The sequence below is a fragment of the Notamacropus eugenii genome, chromosome 2 (genome assembly GCF_028372415.1).
Source record: "Notamacropus eugenii isolate mMacEug1 chromosome 2, mMacEug1.pri_v2, whole genome shotgun sequence".
Lineage (NCBI taxonomy): Eukaryota > Metazoa > Chordata > Mammalia > Diprotodontia > Macropodidae > Notamacropus > Notamacropus eugenii.
The window spans coordinates 14,670,629-14,692,998 of record NC_092873.1 but is presented as its reverse complement, the minus strand read 5'-3'; positions in this window follow the sequence as shown (position 1 = coordinate 14,692,998).

Here is a 22,370-nt window from a genome sequence, read left to right as displayed (position 1 = left end):
TGAGCATGTTCAGAAAGAGGAGGAAGGAAGGAGAATTTGGCAAAATCCAAGAACAAATGACACTTTTTTTCTTCTTTTTTTCTTTTATATTTGTGGTGTTCTGCAATCACTACCATAAATTTAGATCATTTTCACCTACCTCCCCCTTACCTCTCTCCGTGAGACAGCATATAATTGTATACAGGATCTATACATACATTCCTATTAAATACATTTTTACTTTAGTCATGCTGTGTAGAAGAGTTATAATGAATGGGAGAAACCAAATAACAAACCAAAATGTAATACACACACAAAATAATGATTGCAGTATTCTGCAATTGAATTTCATAGTTCTTTCTCTAGATGTGGAAGGCATTTTGCCTTAGAAGATAATTGGTAATTTTTTTAAAGTCCTTGTATTGTTATGAAATTCCAAATCTACCGGAAAAACTGTAGCAAACTGTGGTCATTGCTTTGCACAAAATTCTCATGGCTCTGCTCCTTTCACTCAGCATCAGATCACATAAGTCTTTGCAGGTCTCTCTGAAGTCTTCCTGTTCATCATTTCTTATAGCACATTAGTATTCCATTATCTTCATGTATCACAATTTTTTCAGCCATTCCCCAATTGATGGGTACCTCTTGGATTTCCAGTTTCTGGCCATCACAAAGAGTGCTGCTGTAAATATTTTTGTACATGTGGGACCCTTTCCCATTTTTATGATCTTTTGGGGATATAGTCCTAGAAGTGTTCTTGCTGGGTTAAAAGGTACGCATATTTTGTAGCCATTTGGACATAGTTCCAAATTGCTCTCCAGAATGGTTGGATCAACTCACAGCTCCACCACCAATGTATTGGTGTTCCAACTCTCCCACATCCTCTCCAACATTTATCATCTTCCTGTTCTGTCATGTTTCCCAATCTTATAGGTGTGGTGCAGCACCTCCGAGTTGTTTTCATTTGCATCTCTCTCTATTCGAAAGGGATTTACAGCATTTTTTCATATGATTATAGATATCCTTAATTTCTTCCTCTGAAAATTGCTTGTTCATATCCTTTGACCATTTGTCAATTGGGGAATGACTTGTATTTTTGTAAATTTGACTCAGTTTTCCATATATTCTTGAAATGAGGCATTTATCCCTGACATCAGCTGTAAAAATTCTTTGCCAATTTTCTACATCTCTCCGAATTTTGGTTGCTTTGGGTTTGATTGTGCAAAAATTTTTCAGTTTAAGGTAATCAAAATTACCCATTTTGCACTTCATAAACTTTCTATCCCTTCTTTAGTTAAAAATTCATCCCTTCTCCTTAAATCTGATAAATACCCTATTTCTTGCTCACCCCATCTGTCCACAGAATCAACCTTAATATCTAGATTGTGTACCCATTTGGGTTTTATTCTTCTCTACGATGTCAGGCATGGGTCTATGTCTGGTTTGTGCCATACCGTTACCCAGTTTTCCTAGCAATTTTTGTCAAACAGTGACTTCTTATCCCAGAAGCTGGGTCCTTGGGTTCATCAAACAGCAAATTGCTATATTCATTGTCTACTCTGTTTTGAGTACTTAGCTCATTCCACTTCTCTACCCTTCTCTTTCTTACTAAGTACCAAGTGGTTTTCATAATTACTGCTTTCAAATACAACTGGAGATCTGGTAGTGCTGGGCCACATTCCCTAGCATTTCTTGTCATGGATATCCTGGACCGTTTTTTCTTCCAGATGAATTTTGATAGTATTTTTCCAGCTCTGGAAAATAATTATCCCACACTTTAATTGATGTGGCACTAAATAAGTAAACCTATCGAGGGAAAAATGTCATTTTTATTATATTGGTTTGTCCTACCCACGAGAAAGTGATCCTTTGCCTCTTACTTAGATCTGACTTTATTTGTGGGAAAAGTGTCTTGCAGTTGTGTTCATGTACTTAACCTCATTTCAGAGAAGGAAATTGAACTAGCCATCAATCATCTCCCTAGGAAAAAATCTCCAGGGCTGGATTGATTAACCAGTGAAGTCTATCAAACATTTAAAGAACAGTTAATTCCAACACTATATGGATTATTTGGGAAAATGGAGGAAGAAGGAGTCCTCCCAAATTCTTTTTTCAATACAAATATGTTTCTGATACCAAAAGCAGGAAGAGACAAAGCAGAGAAAAAATTACAGACCAATTTCTCTAATGAATATAGATGCAAAAATTTTAAATAAGATTTTAGCAAAAAGAATACAGCAACTTATCACGACAATGGCACATTGTGATCAAGCAGGATTCACACCAGGAATGCAGGGCTGTTTCAGTATTAGGAAAACTATTAGCCTTATCAATCATATCAACAAGAAAACTAATAGAAACCACAGGATTATCTCAATAGATGCAGAAAAAGCTTCTGACAAAATACAACACCCATTCCTACTAAACACATGGGAGAGCATAGGAATAAAGGGAATGTTCCACAAAACAATAAGCAGTTTCTATTTAAAGCCTTCAACAGGCATTTTGTGCAATGGAGATAAGCTAGATGCATTTCCAATAAGATCAGGGGTGAAACAAGGTTGTCAATTATCACCATTATTATTCAATAAGGTACTAGAAATATTAGCTATAGCAATAAGAGAAGAAAAAGCATTTGAAAGAATTGGAATAGGGAAAGAAGAAACTAAGTTATCATTCTTTGCAGAGGATATCAAAATATACTTAGAACATCCCAGAGATTCAAGTCAAAAACTACTTGAAACAATAAGCAACTTTGGCAAACTAGCAGGTTACAAAATAAACCCACACAAATCTTCTGCATTTCTATAAAGTAGTAACAAAGCCCAACAGGAAGACACAGAAAGAGAAATCCCCTTTCAAGCTAGGGTAGACACTATAAACTACCTGGCAGTTTACCTGCCAAAACATACTCAGGGACTAAAGGACACAAATCTTTAAAACCCAGGAAAATTTTTTCCAAGTCTGGAATCATTCATATTAGGCTGATTATCAGAGTGGGAGAGAAGGGGATCCAGGCTCACTCCTGGTCCAGGGAAGGAAATACAGCTCAAGATCTCATCTAAAGAAAGGAACCATGCTCAGGGATCTTACCTCAGGAAAGAAAACTACTCTCAACTTTGGCTGAGACAAAGTGGCCAGGCTTAGCTTTCTAACCCACAGAAGAAATCTGGCTCAGATTGTGAATCCAAGAAAGTGAACTTGGTTTGGTTCTCTAGTCTAGCTAAGGAATGAAAGGACTGGTCTAAGAATCTAGGACATCTACTCTGTTATTCCTTACATCTGGTGCTGGGCTCAAAAATAGCACTTAAAGAGGACCAAGTTATAACAGGATCAGCAGAAGATATTACTACAAACTCATTGACGAATTTAATTGTTTCTCACTTAGTTGTTTGACACATTCATTTTTGTCTCTTACAGTCAGCATGAGATCTCTCAGAAAACTAACGCGGTCCAAGGTGACCTTTCTCATCATATCCATGGAAATGGCTGAAATACACAAAGGGAAAATATGACAGAGATACTGCTTTGGCTTTTTATTTAATCTCTCCTTGTTGACTTTTGATCCATTCCCCATCCTTGATATAATTCCTGACTGAAGACACTCCAGCACAGAGAGTAAAAGCTGAAGAAACTGGAGAGAATATGGAAGCTCATTTTTTTTTAAGTCAGCCTGGAGAGGCAGGGGAATGGACTATATGACCCCTCATGGATTCTCTATACCTTATACTTGGAGTTCCTTGAAATAGAGTGATCTAGGGCATGAATACTCTGAGACCTAAAATGAATGACCTGATAGGTTCCCTGCTGTCAGGGGCAGATGAGTGGGGAATGCAACCCTCCCCAGGAGGGATCAGGAAGGGCAAGGTGACTCACCTTCACAATAGTAAATCACCAAGTTAGCTACCAGCAAAACAAGAAAGAAACATCTCACCATAAGAAAATGAGGTTCTGAGGTACTGGGCTTCAGGAGGCTGGGAGTGCTTTGGAACTTCCAGAGACCACAAGGACATTTGTGCCGTGCAAGGCTTCCCAGGCCTCCCCTAGGAGTGAGTCATGTGATGTTACGATAAAGCCTTGCACACACAGGCCCCTTCCACCTGTCTCCAAGTCAACTCCTGACATCTGTCAGAGAAGTAATCCTTGAGACTCTCAGTTTCCTCAAAGCTTTCAGGCTAGATTGGAACCTCTCCATTTTTATTTGATGGAACTTGCTCATTTGAGTGTGTCTCCTCCACACATGAAACCCAGGCTGAAGTCATCCAAGTGACTTCTTATGTTATCAGTTCCGCAAACGTCTCTGCCTTGGACGTTTGAGGCCAGATAGGTCCTGGCAATGGGGGTTTGAGGCATTTGCCTGTATGCTACTTCAAGGTAGAAGAGGCTGCACAACACCAAAAGAAGTCCCAGTTTCTCCTCTACTAACTGGAGAGTTCTGCCATTTAACGATGTACAATTACAAAATTTCCTTAGAGTCATCTGAATCACCATCCAACGCGTATTGAAACTTAATCCCACTTACAGAAAAATGTTCTTCACTTTTTTTGTATCAGAAAACCACTAATTTGTCCCCAACTGCATACATCACTGACTTCCTGGATGTTTCTTTTCTCTAATGGGATTCCAGGAAGGATTTCAAAAGATCCTGACTCAGGTAGCATTCTTTGTTGAGTACATAGGAATAACAAAGTATTCAAGGTTCCACAATTCTCTTAGGATAGTAGATTGAAGAATTGGAAGATACCTTAGAAAGTATCTAATCCAATCTTCAACATCTGACATAAGCAATTGGAAGCACAGGGAGCCTCAATGACTGGTAAGGTCAAATAGATATGTAAGCCAGGGCTAAGATTTGAACCCATGCTCTTGACTTGAGCATGCATTTCTGCCTTCCTGCTTTCCTTTCTTCCTTCCTTTTTCTTTCATTTAAAACTTGCCTCCAGAACACAGAACACAACATTGTGTCAAGTCAAGGAGGAAAGTGGGCAGTGTCACCTCCTATGAGAATTCTATCCTGCCTACTCTGGTCCAAGTGCACTGTCCCTGGTACTTACTCTATATTTCATTTCTACATCATTTTTAAATTTCATTGGTTTCACACCAAGAGAACAACAGTTTCTCAAGGGTGGGGAATGCTGTATCTTGTTTTTGTATCCCCAATGACTAGCACAAGGAATACAGTCTATGGGGACTTACGAAACTGACTTGAAGAGGTGGGCAAACTCTTTGCTCCAGTAGAGAAGTATCAATAATCAGTACCATGGACAGATCAAGGGGGCTAACTGTAAGGTATCTGAGGACAAGGACTGTTTGCATTCTGGCTCTCTGGTCCCAGTGCTTAGCACATCAGAGGTATTTTATAAATGTTTGTTGAATCAGTGAGTAAATACATCCAGAGAGCAGGTTTTAACCTTTACACGGTCATTATTAACTCTGTGACCAATGAGTAAATAATTTCCCTACTCAGACTCTTTGTTCCACCTCTGAACCTTGAGTCAATACTCTCATTCCTGACCACAGTCTCCCAAAATACCTCACTGAGATCTCCAAGCAATCCCATGAATATAAATTTCATTTTGAAATAGAATATTCCCATCGAATACCGAAAGGTTGATTCTACGTATAGGAGAAGGATAGACTGTTTTGAGCATTGTATTTTTGCATCTGGAGTTGAACACAAAAGACTTCCTTAAAAATAATGGGGAAAAGCCTTTAAAAGTCATGCAGAAATACCACACACTTTTTCATACATGCTATTTTTAGTCCTCGAATGCACAGTTTACTTCTGCAGAACATGAATGGATGTGGATGATAAGCCCTATGAGGCATTATCTGAAATACAGAAAAAGAAATACCATATAGGGAGCATTTGTTTTTGGATAGGTCCCAAATGGTTCTCTACTTAGTAATGATGCTGTCCTTATCTTTCGCATAATTCTCACATAAAAACATATAAGTAGAGAAGGGAGAGGCTAGTGGAGCAATGATGCACGGTTCTGTGTGTGTGTGTGTGTGTGTGTGTGTGTGTGTGAGAGTACATGCACTTACTAACCTCCTACTATGTGCCAGATTCTGTGCTAAGCACTTCACAAATATCATCTCATCTTGTTTGATACTCACAATTACCCTGAGAATTTGGCATTTTGCACGTGAGGAACTGAGGCAAATAGAGGTGAAGTGACTGGTCCAAGGTCACATTGCTAGTCAGAATCTGAGGCTAGACATGAATTCAGACCTTCTTGACTCTAGCCTCAGACACTTACTATCTGGGTGTCCCTCCCTCAGTTTCCTTAAATGTAGTGTACAGAAAATAGAATCTACCTCCTAGGTTTGTTAAGAGGATTAAATGAGAAATTTATAACGTGCTTAGCTCATTGTACTGCACGTAGTAGGGGCTATATGAATGTTAGTTCTTCTCTTTCAGGTCTAATTGTGGCACCTTTGACCCTGTCCATAAGGATATATTTACTATTTAGGATTTTTGTGCCTGAGAGAGTGAATGCAAATGAATTGACATTGCTGCTGGGCAATTTATATTGACACACATTAGTAAAGGCCTGCTGGTCTGTCTTACAGCTACAAGACCTCTGAATATCTGAAATACTGGACAAAAAGTCCTGAATGAATAATATCATTTCATAGCAAGATTTCGAATCTGGACACTGGCTCAGAAAAGTCGAGAACTGCCCCACCCACCCCCAATTGATTACAATGTTTAAACATCTCACTTGACAGATCTGGGAATGCTGAGATAAGATAACACCCCACTTCCCCACAAATTACTGCCCTGGAGCCTCCCCAAAGTGAGGAAGACTGGTAGACAAGTCAAATAATGAAAGGGGAAAATGCAAAATAATATTTGAAGCCCCACTCCTCATAAATCAGCCCAGTGAAAACAGATAATTGCCTCGTTCTCTGACTCCACCCAACCTGAACAATCAGGTGAATGTCAATAATGTTTTTTAATAAATCCCACCTAGATATGTAAGTTGGTTTGGGCTGAGGTTTTCATCCGTTCCTTTCCTAATATGAATGGGGATGTCCCAAAGCATTATTCATTTAGAGAATAATTGTCTGCCACATGTAGGAATTTTAATGGCCAAGAGAAGATGACCAATCCGTTTTTTTTAATGAAAATGACATATGAACTCAGTCGTCCTGGTGGCTCTCTATATGACTTATGCACCCATGCCCTAAGCTTTGAGCTGTTTGTTGGATGATAAACTGATAGCCTCATGTTTCCTATTTTAGTTCATCTATATCTTGGGAGAAGTAGATGGAAATCATGACCCTCTTCCTAAGGAGAGCTAAGCTGGTGCAAGATTACTCACTTTCACAGCAGGAGATGGCTGGGGTGATCCTCAGCAGAGCATCAAGGGAAGGTCTCCTGGTGGAGATGTTGGCCCGTGAGTTTAAAGAGGCTCAGAGTGCTTGGGGATTAGCAGAGTTCACAGGGATCTTTGTGTCCTTCAAGGCTGCCCACTCCCTCCCTAAAAGTCAATCAAGTGATATCATGGCAAATCTTGGCACACCTTCCATTTCTACCCGTGTCCCATATCCTCTCCTGGTGTCTCTCAATGAAACCCCTCCCCAGGGCCTCCAACCTGGAATGAAACCTCTCCCATGTTCCGTAGCATCTCTTCACTGGCAGGGAAGGGCATATCCTCAGGGCATGGAGCCCTGGCAGCTAGAGCCCCAGCTCTGTGAGATCCAGTCCTTCCTCTTTCTTGCCAGTTGGTGGTTGTGGTGGGAAACTGGGTGCCTTGGACGCCTTTTCAGAGTTTGGGTGCTTGGAGACAGAACTAAACCTGATGGGAAGTCCTAGGGTTAGAAGAAGAGCTGACTGCAGCTTCTAAGCACTTTACAAGGGACATTCACAAAGCCACTCTGGGAGACATCAACACCTGCTCCAGTTCCTCTCACTCTGACAGCACGTGATAGTTCCCTGACTATTTTGGGTATATTTCTCACTGATCCTTCCATCCACAGGGATCATGGAAATATCCTAACCTGGGTGGCTTTCTTTAAGGGGCACAGGAAGGTGGAGACCAAAATCCATATTGCCAGTAACTAGGAGATTCCACTGAGAGACCAGGTGGCATGATGGATAGAAGGCAAGCTTTGGATTCAGGGGAGATCTGGGTTTGGATGTCAACTCTAACAGCAGCTATGTGTCCTGGGAGTGTCATTTGACCTCACTGAGCCTAACGTTCCAGATAATGATACTTTTCACGGTCACTTCATGGGATTTGTGTGTCATTCCAAGGAGATAAGGGCTTTCTAAATCTTAAGGTAATGTATGAACACTAGCTAGTATTGTTATTGTTATTATTAACTTCCTGTGCCATGGGTAGCATCTTCACCCCCATTTTTGTGAAAAGGGAGCCTGCAGGAACACAGCTAAGGGACTCAATCCCATTGTACAACCTTTCAGGTAAAGAGGCCCCAACTCCTAAATTTACAGAGTGAACTCGCATGCTTCCCAGTGGTTTGAGGATCGTCAACAAGAAAGATCAACATTTGTGGGAGAAAACAATTAACAAGCCCTTATTAATTATGTATTATGTACCAGGCACTGTGCTGGCTGTACAAAGACACAAAGGCATCACTATCCATCTTCAAGGAACTTCCATTGTCAGACAACACAAACACATTCATACATAGGCATATTCAAAATCGATCCATGAAGCTAGCAGCTCCCTGGCGGTGGTGTGGAGGTGGGGAGGTGGGGGCAGGTGGGAAAGCTGAGTCCTAGGGAAACAAGGAAGTCTGAGAATACAGTCTCTAGTTTCTGATCTATATTCTGCCTTTGGTGACTGGGAGGGAAAGGGAGAAAGGAGTCCTTGGAGACTGGCACAGATGAAGCATTAGATTCAGGGTCTGAGAAGCTGATCTCACAGCCTTGTGACCCAAGCCAATGAACTCAACAAGCATTAACTTATTGTCTGTTACTTGCCAGATCCTACACAAGGTGCTGGGAATATGAAGACAAAAACAAATCAGCCCCTGCCCTCAAGGAACTTACATTCTACTTGGCAGTAACAACAGATACAAAGAAATTGTTCAGTCATATCACACTCTTCATGACCCTGTTTGGGGTTTTCCTGGCAAAGAGAGTAGCGTGGTTTGCCGTTTTCTTTTCCAGCTCATTTTACAGAGGAGGAAACTGAGGCAATCAGGATATAAATGCTAAATATAGTCTTCATTTTAATGCAAAAGTTTTACTTCAATGAAAAGAGAGAGAAAGAGAAAGACAGAGAAACATAGAGCGAGGGGAGAGAGACAGAGACAGAGAGACAGGGAGGCAGAGCACACTACCAGTGTGGGAGTAACATCCTCTCTGGGGTGGTATCTAAGCTCTGCTTTGACGGAATATGAGGATTCTCTGAGCCACAGGTCAAGAGAGCATTCCCAGCACACAACATTACCTGTCTATAAAGGCCTGGAGGCAGGATATGGAATGTCTTGTAGATGGACCAGCTGGAAGGGAGCTTCTGTGAGGGGCAGCAAAGTGAGATCAGTCAGGAAAGGTCAGAAAGGTTGGAAAGATCCTGATGGTGAAGGACGCTGTATGGCAGAAAGAGAAATGTGTGCGGTGTCCTCGATGAAATAAAGTCACAAGGTTTTGGAGCTGGACACTGACATGGTCAGATGTGTGATTTACCAAAATCAATCAGACAGCAATCCTCCTTACACCATGAGCTTCTTGAGAGCAGAGATTGCTTCTTGGTTTAGTTTTGTTTCCCCTTCCAACCTCTGTGCTCATCTCAACAACTGGTAAGTAACAAGTACTTCCTAATGCTTGTTGAATGACACCTTTAGAAAAACCTAGTTGGAACCTGGATAAAGAAAAGGAAAGACTGGATGCCAGGAGATGCATTAGGAGGCAGCTGGATAATAATACATTTACTGAAACTCTCTGAGCCTCGGTTCCATAAAACAGGCATAATTCGGAATGGCACATTCCGAGACTTCCACTGATACAACTCACGTGGTAGAGGAGGCTGGGGAGAGTCATAATGATGTGTCATCAATGTGGCTTGGAGAGACTTGGGATCATGTGTAGTCATTCTATTCCTGGTTTCTTCCTGCAAACTACATGGTAGATGATGGCATCCTGAGCAACTTGGGGTTCCTTCAGAAGGTGCTACCAAACCAGAGCCTTGACCGTTCTTCTTGGCAGTTCTTCCTTGGTCCATCTCTGTCTCTTTCTCCCCCTGTCCCTGTCTCAATATTTCTCTTTTCTCTCCTTTGTTAGTAGCTAGTAAGAGATAATGTCATCAGGGGGAGGCCTTGGACCTTCTCTCCCTGTAAGGTTGACATGTGAGTCTATGAATACGGCCTTCATTCTCTGTCTGTCTTGGTGTTTGTTTGTTTTGTCTTTGAGTAGCAAGAGATTACTTTGAGGCACCAATCTTGTGGGTTTTGGAAGGCCAAAGAAATGAGCCTCTGGAAATCTTTGAGGAGACAAGTCTAGCTTCAAAGTCCTAAAGAGGAGTGAATGAGACCCATCTCAGAAGTACCTGAGACACTCACTCATGTGGCATCCACCTCATTCACCCACCTTCAATCATTTGACAAATGAGGCAGCCTAAAAAGGTTCTGTCCCTTGCCCACGTCCAGATATTAGCAAGGCCAATATTTGAACTCAGCTCTACTCACTCCCAAGCAAGTAGTTTTTTCCACTATGATATCCGGCCTCTCTGCCCCTACCTGTACCTCTGCAGTTTAGGTCTGTGTTCTGCCTTCCATCCTTCCCTTAGTGCTCACAATTCTTTACCCAGAATCTCAGTAATCTCCAGGTGGTGAGGACAAGGTTCTAAGTATCCAGACCTCAGGCCATTGCTCTCTCTTCCACGAAAGTAACGGGACACTGGATAAATCCTCAGGACCCAGCCCTCTCGCCTTGATTCTCTAGTTGGAGCCCAAAGGCAGGGAATCTCCATACTTTGTCCTTTTGGGGTCTTTCCCTAGAATGAGATCCCAGGTGATAGTGTAGTTCTGACATTGCCTCCATTCCACTACCTGAACCTTGAATGGAGCCAGAACATTTGACATTTTAGAAGCTCCGCCGTGACCCTCTCCTCCTCGGGGCCTTAGGCTGGATTGCAAGTTCTCTATGTCCATGGGCCCTACTCAATGGGGCGTATGTCCTCAGGGCATGAATACCTGGTTCAAGTCAGCTGGGACCTCAGGTCTCCCTCTCATAGAATGGTACTGTGAGTCTGGGATTTTTTTTTATAACCAAATTCCATTCTCACCCAGGGACAAGGTAGGACTCACAGAGGAGGGAGGAGAGTCATCCTGATCATCTGTGAACTATTTATCCTCAATGAGAGGTACAGAGCAGAGTAGACAGAGGGTCAGCCATATCCGAAAAGACCTGGATTCAAGTTCCCCTGCTTCCCCAAACTGATTGCATCACCCTAGACAAGCAATTTAACGTCTTAGAGCAAAAAGTAGCTCAATAAGTTGAGACAAGGTCATAACTTGCAGTGGTAGAGGGACTTCCTCATCTGGGGGTTGGCAGTACTAATACAATCCCAGATTCCTATTCCTATTCGTGGGCCATGGTGAATCTTTGACGTGTTTTCTGCATTTTCTGTAGGTTGTATCATTACTCTGAACATTGTTTCAAGAGCCATGGGGACCCCTTTATTGCCATTTATGAAGACCTAGATACTGCCTCTATTTGATCTCTGTTGTGAAATTTTACAAGGGAAACTCCTGAGTGAGGGAAATGAGTCAAAGAGATGCTGTTTTAGAGAACTAGTCCTCAAGATTGTTGCAGATCCATGGAAGCCCAGAGGAGAAATTGAGATAAAGATTTCCAGAAAAAATGGAGGAGAAAGAGAGTTGGTGGTAGGGAGAGCTAGCATCACTCCACACAGGTTGTCAGGCTAAGGTTGAATGTGACCAGGTTGCAGGCAATAGTCTAGTTTGGTAGAAATGTAGAGCATGTAAAGGGGAATGATGTGAAATATGGCTAGAAAAGTAGACCAGCGTGGAGTAATGGAGGGTCTTACATTCCCTGGAGACAAAAAGCAGCCAATGAAGATTTTTTGGCCTGAAGAGTGTTTTGGTCAGACTTGTGCCTTGGCAAGATTTTTTATTTATTCAAAGAGACAGAGAGGTTTGTTTGCCTCTGAGCCAAGCCTTCACATTTACGAGATTCCCAGGCTTCTTTGCTGAGGGGCGATCAGCTTCTTGGCACATGGCTTGCACCAGAGGTTTGTGGGTCGTGTGTGGGTGCCTCCCACTGATGCAGTCGAGGTGCTGGGGGTGTAGGAAAGGGGAAGAAAATAGCAACTGATGGGACTGACTTGGCAGCTTTAGAGGTAAATCTGGAGGAAGCTGTTTGTAGGGAAGGACTCACCAGCAACGAGTTAAACAGGCTGTGACCTTGTGATTTCTCTCCATGAACTTGGATATGGCCCAGATTTGTGCAGTTCAACTTCAGGAGTGTTGTCCCTACGTAAGCAAGGCTCGTTGAGCATACACAGAGACTTAACAGTTCTCATGTTGTGCACTTCAAGAAATTCTTTCTGTACAAATCTGGAAGTGTCCTAATTAAAAATGATTCTAATCCATTTGCTGCAAATTTCCAAGCCTCCAAAACAAACAAGATGACTCCATTTTCTTTCCTCAGGAGTGTTGGGGCATTTCCTTAGGCCTAATTCCTAGAAGAGACGAGAGCTTAATCAGTTTTCTGTCTGTCTATTCATCTATCCATCCATCCATCTCTATCAACCCCCTTGCATCTATATATCTCTATCATCTATACATCCATTGAACTATTCCTCCATCTCTATCATCTCTTGCCTATCTAGCCAACTATCTTATCTATCCATCCATCCATCCATCTGTGTCTATCTATCATCATCTCACACAAGTCAGGATTCTCCTCCTCCATGTTTTTCTTTTTTTATATGAGACTTTTTTCCATATTGCATTTTAAACATTTATTGATATATATTGTTTTGACATCCCTGACATTTCCCAAGGTATCCCTTTCCCTTTCTTTTCCTTTTTCAGAGAGCTATCCCTTATGAAAAAGAAGAATAAAAACAAGAGTTCATACAACAAGACTGACATAGGCAATAATCACCCCCAACGTCTCCCTCCTTTGTAAAGGACTGGAGCAGGTGCCTTCTCCTATCACTTCATCGGTGCCAAAGTTGGTCAGAATGGGGATCTGAAGGCAGGGACCTGGCACAACATGGAGTCAGTGGGAATGCACTGCTCATTGAGGTTAACTCTGAGAAAAAGTAGACAGATGGAGCAGGTCCAGCAAAACTACTCAGACACAAGGAGAGCTGGTGGGCTGGAGTTCTGAGGCATGGCTCTTCCCTCTTCCTCCAATTGCTTGCTGACCCAATCTCAGGGATGTACAAATCTGCAGTTCCTTCCTTTATTTATTTCTACAATTCAAACTTACACATTTTAAGAATAATGTTGATCAAGTGAGCAGATGACCCTGGGATGGGGTGGAGACTGGAGAGCAGAGTACGTGCCAGAGAGATGTTGAAGCCAACAGCAGCTGCCAAGCATCAGGAGTTCAGGAAACTCCAGGAAGTGAGAGGGAGGAATGGTGTAAGTATGTGTGCTCAGTTCCCTCCAGTGGGTACTCATGATACTGAAAGCTGGAAGGAGCATTATTCCATCATGTCAGAGCAGTTAGGCACCCCAGGACAGAGAATCCTGCAACTAGAAGGGTCATATGGACTCTTTCACAGATGAGGAAACTGAGTCATAGGGAAATAGAGCCAGGAAATGATATAGTCTACACTTCAACCCTGGCTGTCCTTGCTCTAAATCTAGTGACACTGTGTTCTAGGTCCAGATGCATGACTTCTATCCTTAGAGGGACTAGGATCCAGGAAGGATTAGTGCCATTCTTGAGTATGACTGACTTAGTACCAACAGACCCCGAGAGTCACAAACTCAGCAATGTATCCATTTATTGACCATGAGGAATGGGAGAGATGTCCTCTATGAATGGAGGAAAGTCAATGTCGAAAAATTTTTTAAATCAAGGGAAGCAAATGTATATCTTGAAACTCTAGGTCAGTGAAGGTGACTTTGGTTTCCTGGGACAATTCTTGAATAGATAATCCTAGAGGTACTTTGGGGACATTGAATCAAGATTGTTCAAGAACCAGCATGGTGCTCTCTGGAACCTCCTGCACAGGATACATCTGATTAAATTTTTGTGGATCAAAAGTCACTTTTCTCATCTTCAAAACAGGAATAATAATAACCCACAACTTGTGAATGGCTATGAGGAAAGTATGAGATAGTATTTGTAAAGTGTTTTGCACAAATATTAAAGTAGAATGTAAAGGTTAGCTTTTCATTAAACAGCAGGTTTTCTGAAAAGGATCCGAGATCCTTGGTGGTTTTCCATTGATTGTGAAATGATGATGGATTAATTATCATTATAATTACAGCCAAGATTGACATGACACTGAACGGTTTGCATGACATCTTCCCTCGGTGATCCTCCTGAGATGCAGGCTTTGGGGTAGGAGCTTTCATTAACCCTGTTTTACAGAAGAGGAAGGTGAGGTTCTGACCTATCAATGATTGCTTGAGACAGCATTTGAAGTCAGGTCTTCATGACTTCTGGTGCTGCGCTCTCAAGGATTGGTCAAAAGCAGTCACCAGGTCACACAAGAGGAACACTCTAATCCCAGAATTTTATAGGCAAGAAAACTGAGACCCCAGGCAAATGAGTGACTTGCTGAAGGTCATGCAGCTGGTGAAATCCAGGTCATCTTACCCCAAACCTATTTCTCCTTTCACTCCACCCTGTATCTTTCTTTACCACCCTATTGACATCAGGGTTCATCACAATACTTGGTATGTAGTATGTGCTTATTAAAAGTTGGTCAACTGACTGACTGACACCCCTGGCATTCATGATATGTCTAGACAGGCAAACATGTTAGAAGGAAAAAAAAGATAAAAAACACTGTTGGGGGATGGAGGCAAGGTGGCAGAATAGAAAAACACACATACTCTAGCTCTTCCTGTACAGCCCATAAAATACCTGTCAAGAATGACTCAACGAATTCTAGAGCAGCAGAAACCACAGAACGATGGAGTCGAGGAGACTTCCAGCCCAGGGTGACCTGCAAGGCCTATGGGAAAGTTCTGTCTCACCAGAATCAGAGCAGAGCACAGCCCAGTCTTGGCCACTGGACCAGGGCTGGAGCAGGCCTTGAAGGCACAATCCCCAGGGACAGCCCAAATCCCTCAACCCCCAGGTGCCAAAGGTCAGTGAGAGGGCTTTTTCAGCTGGCTGAGAATGGAGCAGGGTCCCTTCACAGCTCTGACTCCAGGCTGTGGCAGCAGGGCCCACAGCCTGCGGCGCTCACGGCAGGCAGCAGCTGGCATCCGTTGCAGGAGAACTCGTTGTAGCAGACCACCCACATACCTACACGGCTTGGTGATGTGGTGAAGAAAAGAGACACAGGAGGTGGGAAAAGATAGACAAATTCCGTTCATTGATCTGAGGGTTAAGGTATTTATAGACAGAAACGGCAAGCCTACGTGACATTCTGCTCATCTCCAGTGCCAGGGATTAGGCCAGTCTAACAGTCTTTAAAGATTGTTAGCCTAGAGGACATCTATTTTACATATCCCTTGTTTTCTGTGATTCCCATGTTTGTCTCAAGGAGACAGCTACTTCTGGGGGGCATGGAAAGCCATTCCAGATGATAATGAGCACTGTCTCAAAGAACAGTTTCCCCAAAGGTCTTTCCTGATCTTGTCAACAACACTCCACCCTGGCCCTCAACGCATTGGAAAGTCTCTGGGGGTACTGAGCAGTTGATCTGAACCTCAGGCCTGAGTGGGATCCTGCCCCCACCTCAAGCTCCTTGGGGGAATTGAGGATCTGATCTGAAACTCAGCCCCCACTGCTGGCATAGTGGAACTGCAGGTGAGGTGTTTGTGGAGAGGAAATTCTACCACTCACACATTCTGGACACAAAAGTTTTCTGCTTGATCCCAGACCAGTGCTCAGGCTTGCTTGTGCCACCTTGGAGGAACTGAGATCTTACAGGGACCCAGAGTGCACCCTACTCTTGACAAAGAACCCAAAAGTCAAGTATCTGATTGGGAAAATGGCTCACAAAGGGAAGAAAAATGGGTTTTTATAAGGTGACATCCCTGGAGAACAGATATCTTCTCCTATCTGTTTGCATGAGGAATAACAATGCCTACCAGCAGGGAAAGACATAAAAGTCAAGGCTTCTGCATCCCAAACATCCAGAATAAATATTCAATGGTCTCAGGCCATAGAAGAGCTCAGAAAGGATTTTGAAAATCAAGTAAGAGAGGTGGAGAAAAAAATGGGAAGAGAAATGATAGAGATGCAAGAAAATCATGAGAAGTGAGTCAACAGCTTGCTAAAAGAGACACAAAATACTGAAAGAAAATAGCATCTTTTAAAACGGGGTAACTCAATTGGCAAAGGAGTTTCAGAAACACAATGAGGAGAAGAATGCTTCAACAACACAGAATTAGAAAGATTGAAAAGAACGTTCAAAAGCTCACTGAAAAAATAATTCTTGAAAATTAGAGTGGAAGAGTTGGAAGCTCTTGACATTATGTGAGGCCAAGAAATCGCAAAACAAAACCAAAACAATGAAAATGTAGAAGACCATGTGAAATATTTCATTGGAAAAACAAGTGACCTGGAACATAAATCGGGGAGAGGCAATTTAAAAATTATTGGACTACCTGAAAGCCATGGTCAAAGAAAGAGTCTAGACATCTTTTTTCATGACATTATCCAGGAAAACTGAACCGACACTCTAGAAGCAGAGGGCAAAATACATATGGAAAGAATCTAAGGATCACGTCATGAAAGAGATCGATAAAGAGAAGCTCCTAGGAACACTGTAGCCTAAATTCAGAGTTTGCAGGTCAAGGAGAAAATATTGCAGGCAAGTAGAAAGAAACAATTCAAGTACTGTGGAAATATCATCAGCATAACACGAGCTACCATTTTCTATGTTAAGGGAGTGAAGGGCGTGGAAAGGATATTCCAGAAGTCAAAGGAACTAGGATTAAACCCAAGAATCATCTACCCAGCAAAGCTGAGTATAATACCTTAGGGGGGAAATGGTCTTTCAGTGAAGTAGAGGACTTTCAATTTCTCTTGCTGAAAAGAAAATTTGACTTTCAAATACAAGAACCAGGGGAAGCATGAAAAGATAAACAGGAAAGAGAAATCATAGGGGCCTTACTAAAGTTGAACGTTTCACATTCCTACATGGAAAGACAATATTTGTAAATCTTGAAACTTTTCTCAGCATCTGGGTACTTGGATGGATTACACAGACACACACACACACACACACACACACACAGAACTCAGGGTGAGTTCAAGAGGAAGAGGTCATATCTAAAAAAAGTAAAATTAAGGAGTGGGAGAGAAATATACAGGAAGGAGAAAGGGAGAAATGGAATGGGGCAAATTATCTCTCATAAAAGAGGCAAGAAAAGCCTTTTCAATGGAGGGGAAAAGTGAGGAGGTGAGAGGGGAAAAGTGAAGCTTGCTCTCATCACATTTGGCTCAAGGAAGGAATAAATGCATGCTCAATTTGGTATAAAATCCTATTTTACCACATAGAAAATTAGGGGAGAAGGGGATAAGCAGGATGGGAGGATGATGGAAGGGAAGGGAAATGGGTGGAGGGAGTAATGAGAAGTAAACACTTGGGGAGGAACAAGGTCAAAAGAGAGAATAGAAGACATGGGAGGCAGGATAGGATGGAGGGAAATCGAGTTAGTGTTCCATAACATGACTATTATGGAAGAGGGGCAGCTAGAGAATAGAGCACCAGTGAAGGAGTCAGGAGGAAGTGAGTTCAAATTTCACCTCAGACGCATCACACTCACTAGCTGTGTGACCTTGGGTAAGTCACGTAACCCCAATTGCCTCGTGCTGGGTCATCTCCACGTATCCTGATGAATATCTGGTCCCTGCATTCAGATAGCTCTGGAGGAGAAGTGAGGCTGGTGACCTGCGCAGCCCTCCCTCACTCAAAACAAAGTCAAGTGCAAGTCATGTCATCATTTCTCTGATGGCATGCGGTTCTTTGGCAATGAAGGATGAATACACACACACACGCACAGACACACACACACACAATCACATTATGGAGGTCGTTTCCCAAACTACACATGTATAGCGTATATTCAATTCCTTGCCTTCTGAGTGGTGATGGGTAGGGAGGGAGGAAGGAAGAGAAGTTGGAACCGAAAGTTTAAGGAGAAAATGTTGAATATTGTTCTTGGACACAACTGGGAAATAAGAAATACCAGTAATGGGGTATAGAAATTTATCTTGCTCTACAGGACAAAAGAGAAGATACATTTAAGGGAAGTGGAGAGATGTTAGAAGGGAGGGTAGATTGGTGGTAGGGGTAATCAGAATGCTTGGAGTTGTGGGGGGGTGGGGAGAGAGGGGGAGAAAATATGGTAGTCAAGATTTTGTTGAGATGAATATTGAAAATTTAATAGAAACACTATCGAATCAGGGTCCCCTCAAGACCAAAGAAACATAGATTGTCAAAGGAAAAGAGAAATAATGAGTGACTCTGAAAACGAATGTTGGCATCTAGATGAGCACTAGGCTGGGAATAAGTTCCAAAACACAGTTTTTCACTAATAGGGAGAGGCTTAAATCAAGGTATACACTCATGTGTGTGCATGCACATGTGAGCATGTGTGTGCATGTGTGCATGTGTGTGTGTGTGTGTGTGTGTGTGTCAGAACCCTATGAATCTTAGCATATTGAATTGCTTTCCTCACTTTGGCTTAGCTGTATTTGTATTTGAATTCTCTTGAATTCCCTTCCATCTATAATCAAAGAGAACATGAGTCTTGGTTTCTGGTTCTTGGAGGAAGGACGTCTCTGCTTCTCAGGCCAAGTGGAAAAAACTCTGGCCTCAGAATTAGCGAGGCCAGAAATCAAGGTCTTAGCTGGGGAATTTTGGCCCAAATCTCTGTAGGTCTCAGTTTCTTCACAGTCCTTCTCAGCTCTGACATTCGATGTTCTGAACCACTTTGGTGTGTCGTATCCTGCCCAAGGTCACCCAGCTTACAGTAAGTGGTGAGCCCAACAAGGTGTGTGGATATTACTGATTACCTTGGCATGGTTGTGGAGGGTTGACATTGGTCATGGTCCCCACCAGACGGGGAGCTCCTTGAGGGCAGGGAATGTCTTTTGCCTCTCCTCCTATCCCCAGCACAGTGTCTGGCACTAAGTAGCTGCTTAATCAAGCTTGTTGACTAGTCCACTAACTTGACAGTCTTTAAACCATTTCCGCTAAGGTCCTGCTCTGACATCCTATCTTCCCTATTACAAGGTTACTCCATCCCAGGTTTGACCTTTTGGTTTCTAAAATTCTTCCCATTAGCTGGACCAGTATTCAAGACGTACCCCAAGGTCAGGAGATTAAAGGAAGAGGATAAAGATTGCTATATCCCAAGATACTTAAAGCATCTCTTTTCATGGTAGCTTGAAGATGGAATCTAAGGGGCTACTCTTCTACTGGGGAGCGACTGGACAAATTGTGCTGTATTAGTGTGATGGAATATTGTGTCCTGAGAAATGACTAAATGGCCAGTTACAAAGAGAAGTTCAAAATGGGTACATGATTTAGACATAAAGGTTGATGCCATAAGCAAATGAAGAGAGCGTGGAATAGTTCACCTGTCAGATCTACAAAGAAGGGAAGACTTTGTGACCAATCAAGAGAAAGAGAGAATGATAAAATGCAAAATGAATCATTGTGGGTATATGAAATTAAAAGGTTTTTGCTCAGACAAAACCAATGCAACCAAGGGTAGAAGAAGGAAAGCAGAAAGACTGGACACAATTTTCAAAGCCAGTGTTTCTGTTAAAGGCCTCATTTCTCAAATATGCAGAGAAGTGAGTCCAATTTCTAAGAATAGAAGTTATTCCCCAATTAATAAATGGTCAAAGCAATTCAACAGGTAATTTTCAGGTTAAATCATTAAAAGCTATCTATAGTCATATGTCAAAGTGCTCTAAATCACTATTGATTAGACAAATACAAATGCAAACAAGTCTGAAGTACCATCTCACACCCATCAGATTGTCATGTGTAACATGACAGAAAAGGAAAATGATGTTAGAGGTGTGGGAAAATTAGAAGAGTAATGCGTTATTGGTGGAATTTTGAACCAATCCCACCATGGTGGAGAACAATTTAGAACTGTGTTCAAAGGCTACGAAACTGTGTATACCTCTTGATCCAGCAATACCACTACTAGGTTTGTATCATAGAAATCATAAAAAATAGTAAAGGACCCACATGGACAAGAATATGTAGAGCAGCACTTTTTGTGGTGGCCAAGAACTGGAGACTGAGGGGATGCCCATCTCTTGGGCAATGGCTGAATAAGTTGTGCTATAAAAATATATCTTCTAAGAAATGATGAGCAGGCAGACTTCAGAAAAAGCTGAACTTACAGAAACTGAGGCTGAGTGAAGTCCGCAGAACCAGAACTCTGTACACAGAGCAGCTGCAGCGTACAATGAACAACTATGATAGACATAGCTCTTCTCAGCAAGGCAAGGATCTAAGACAGTTGCAAGAGACTCAAGATGGAAAATAGTGCCCATGTGCAGAGCAAGAACTAGCGGGTCAGAATGGAGATCAAAGCATGCTATTTTTTGGGAGTATGACTTTGCCCTTTTCTTATGTTTCTTCTTTCATAACATGACTAATGCAGACATGTTTTCATCGTGGAGTCTGCATAACTTATAGGAAAGTGCTTGGCCTCTTGTGGAGGGGGGAGGGGAGAATAAAGTGACTGATAAACAAATGTGGAATTCAAAACCTTATTATCAACAAAGGAATATTTACATGCAGTTGAAAAAGGTAAACTACTATTTCCAGAAAAAGAAAATTGTAAGTCATTAATAACTACTTTTAAAAGAATTTATATGGGATCACAGTTGCAGAGCTAGAAGAGGCTTCAAAGGTCGTCTGATGGAGCCCCCTCCTTTTACATATGGGGAAACAGAGGCCAAGAAGTGAAATGAATTGTTCAACGACCAAGCAGCAATATGTCTGACACTTTACCACCATGAGCTCATTGGATTCTCACAACCACTTTATGACACATTCTGATGCCCATTTTAGAGATGCAAGAGTTGAGGCTCAGCTTAAGTGACTTGACAGGGTCACACAGCCAGTTTCATCCCCATGGAGACATTGAAATTCAGCTTCGGGTTCCCCACCAGCTCTGGTCCAGGTTACCTCTGAAACACTGATGTGGTGGGAGCAGGTATGCTCTGGGGAGGAATGGAGGGTGATTAACTGGGGAAACACCCAAGACCTTTTAAACACTACTTGGAAATAAATAGTTTCATTCAGATTGATTCTGATTTTGAAAAAAAAAAATAACCCCCTCAGGAGAAATCAAAGGGGAGACAAAAATTGCAGGTGTATGTCTGGCCTCTTCCCTTCCCTGCCACATCCACGGGAGTTTGGGGCCCACATGAGAGGCGATGTAAGCATGGTATTGTGCTGAAAACCCAGCAGTGAGGTCAGAGGCTGGGTCCAAGCACCAGCACCGAGTCTGCTCCTTGAAGCAGGGAGGGGAGTCTGGGCCTCATTTTTCTCATTCTTAAGTAGTTGTGGTTCTTGTCAAGGATGCAGGTGAAGCCTGCTGTAAGCCACAAAGCACTTCATCATCAGCCTAAAGTACGTTCAGTCTTGTCCAATTCTGTAATCCCATTGGCGGTTCTCCTTGCACGTATATGGGAGCAGATTTGCCACAGCCTCCTCCAGCTTATTTTCCAGGTGAGGAAACAGAGGCAAGCTGGGCGAAGCGACTTGCGCAGGGTCACTCTACTAGTGAATGTCTGCAGCAAGATGAAGAGAGCCTGGGCTCGAAGTCAGGAAGACCCCAGTTTCCAATCCTGCCTTAGACATGTACCAGGTGCATGGAGTGCAGGGCGAGTCAAGGAGCTGCTGCCTGCCTTGATTTCCCCAGCTGAAAAGTGAGGATCACAGCACCGAGTTACCAGGGTTGTGAGGGATAGAATGAAATGACCTTTGCAAGGTGCTCTATCAGCCTTAGAGAGACATGTCATTGTTATAACTATTAGTGGTATGAGCCTTAATCATCCTCCCTGAGCAGGCGTGCATTTCAGAGTTAAGATGCTGCAACCCCCAGATGGGCTCCCATTTGGGCCACACTCTTAAAGAGAAAAGAATTTCTGAACATTTCCCACTGCACCCTGACTGCACACCTGCCCCGATTCTAGGTCTCTTCAACACATCCAGCCCCAACCAGCAGGGTGGCACCAGAGAACACAGTACAGGAATGTCCGGGCT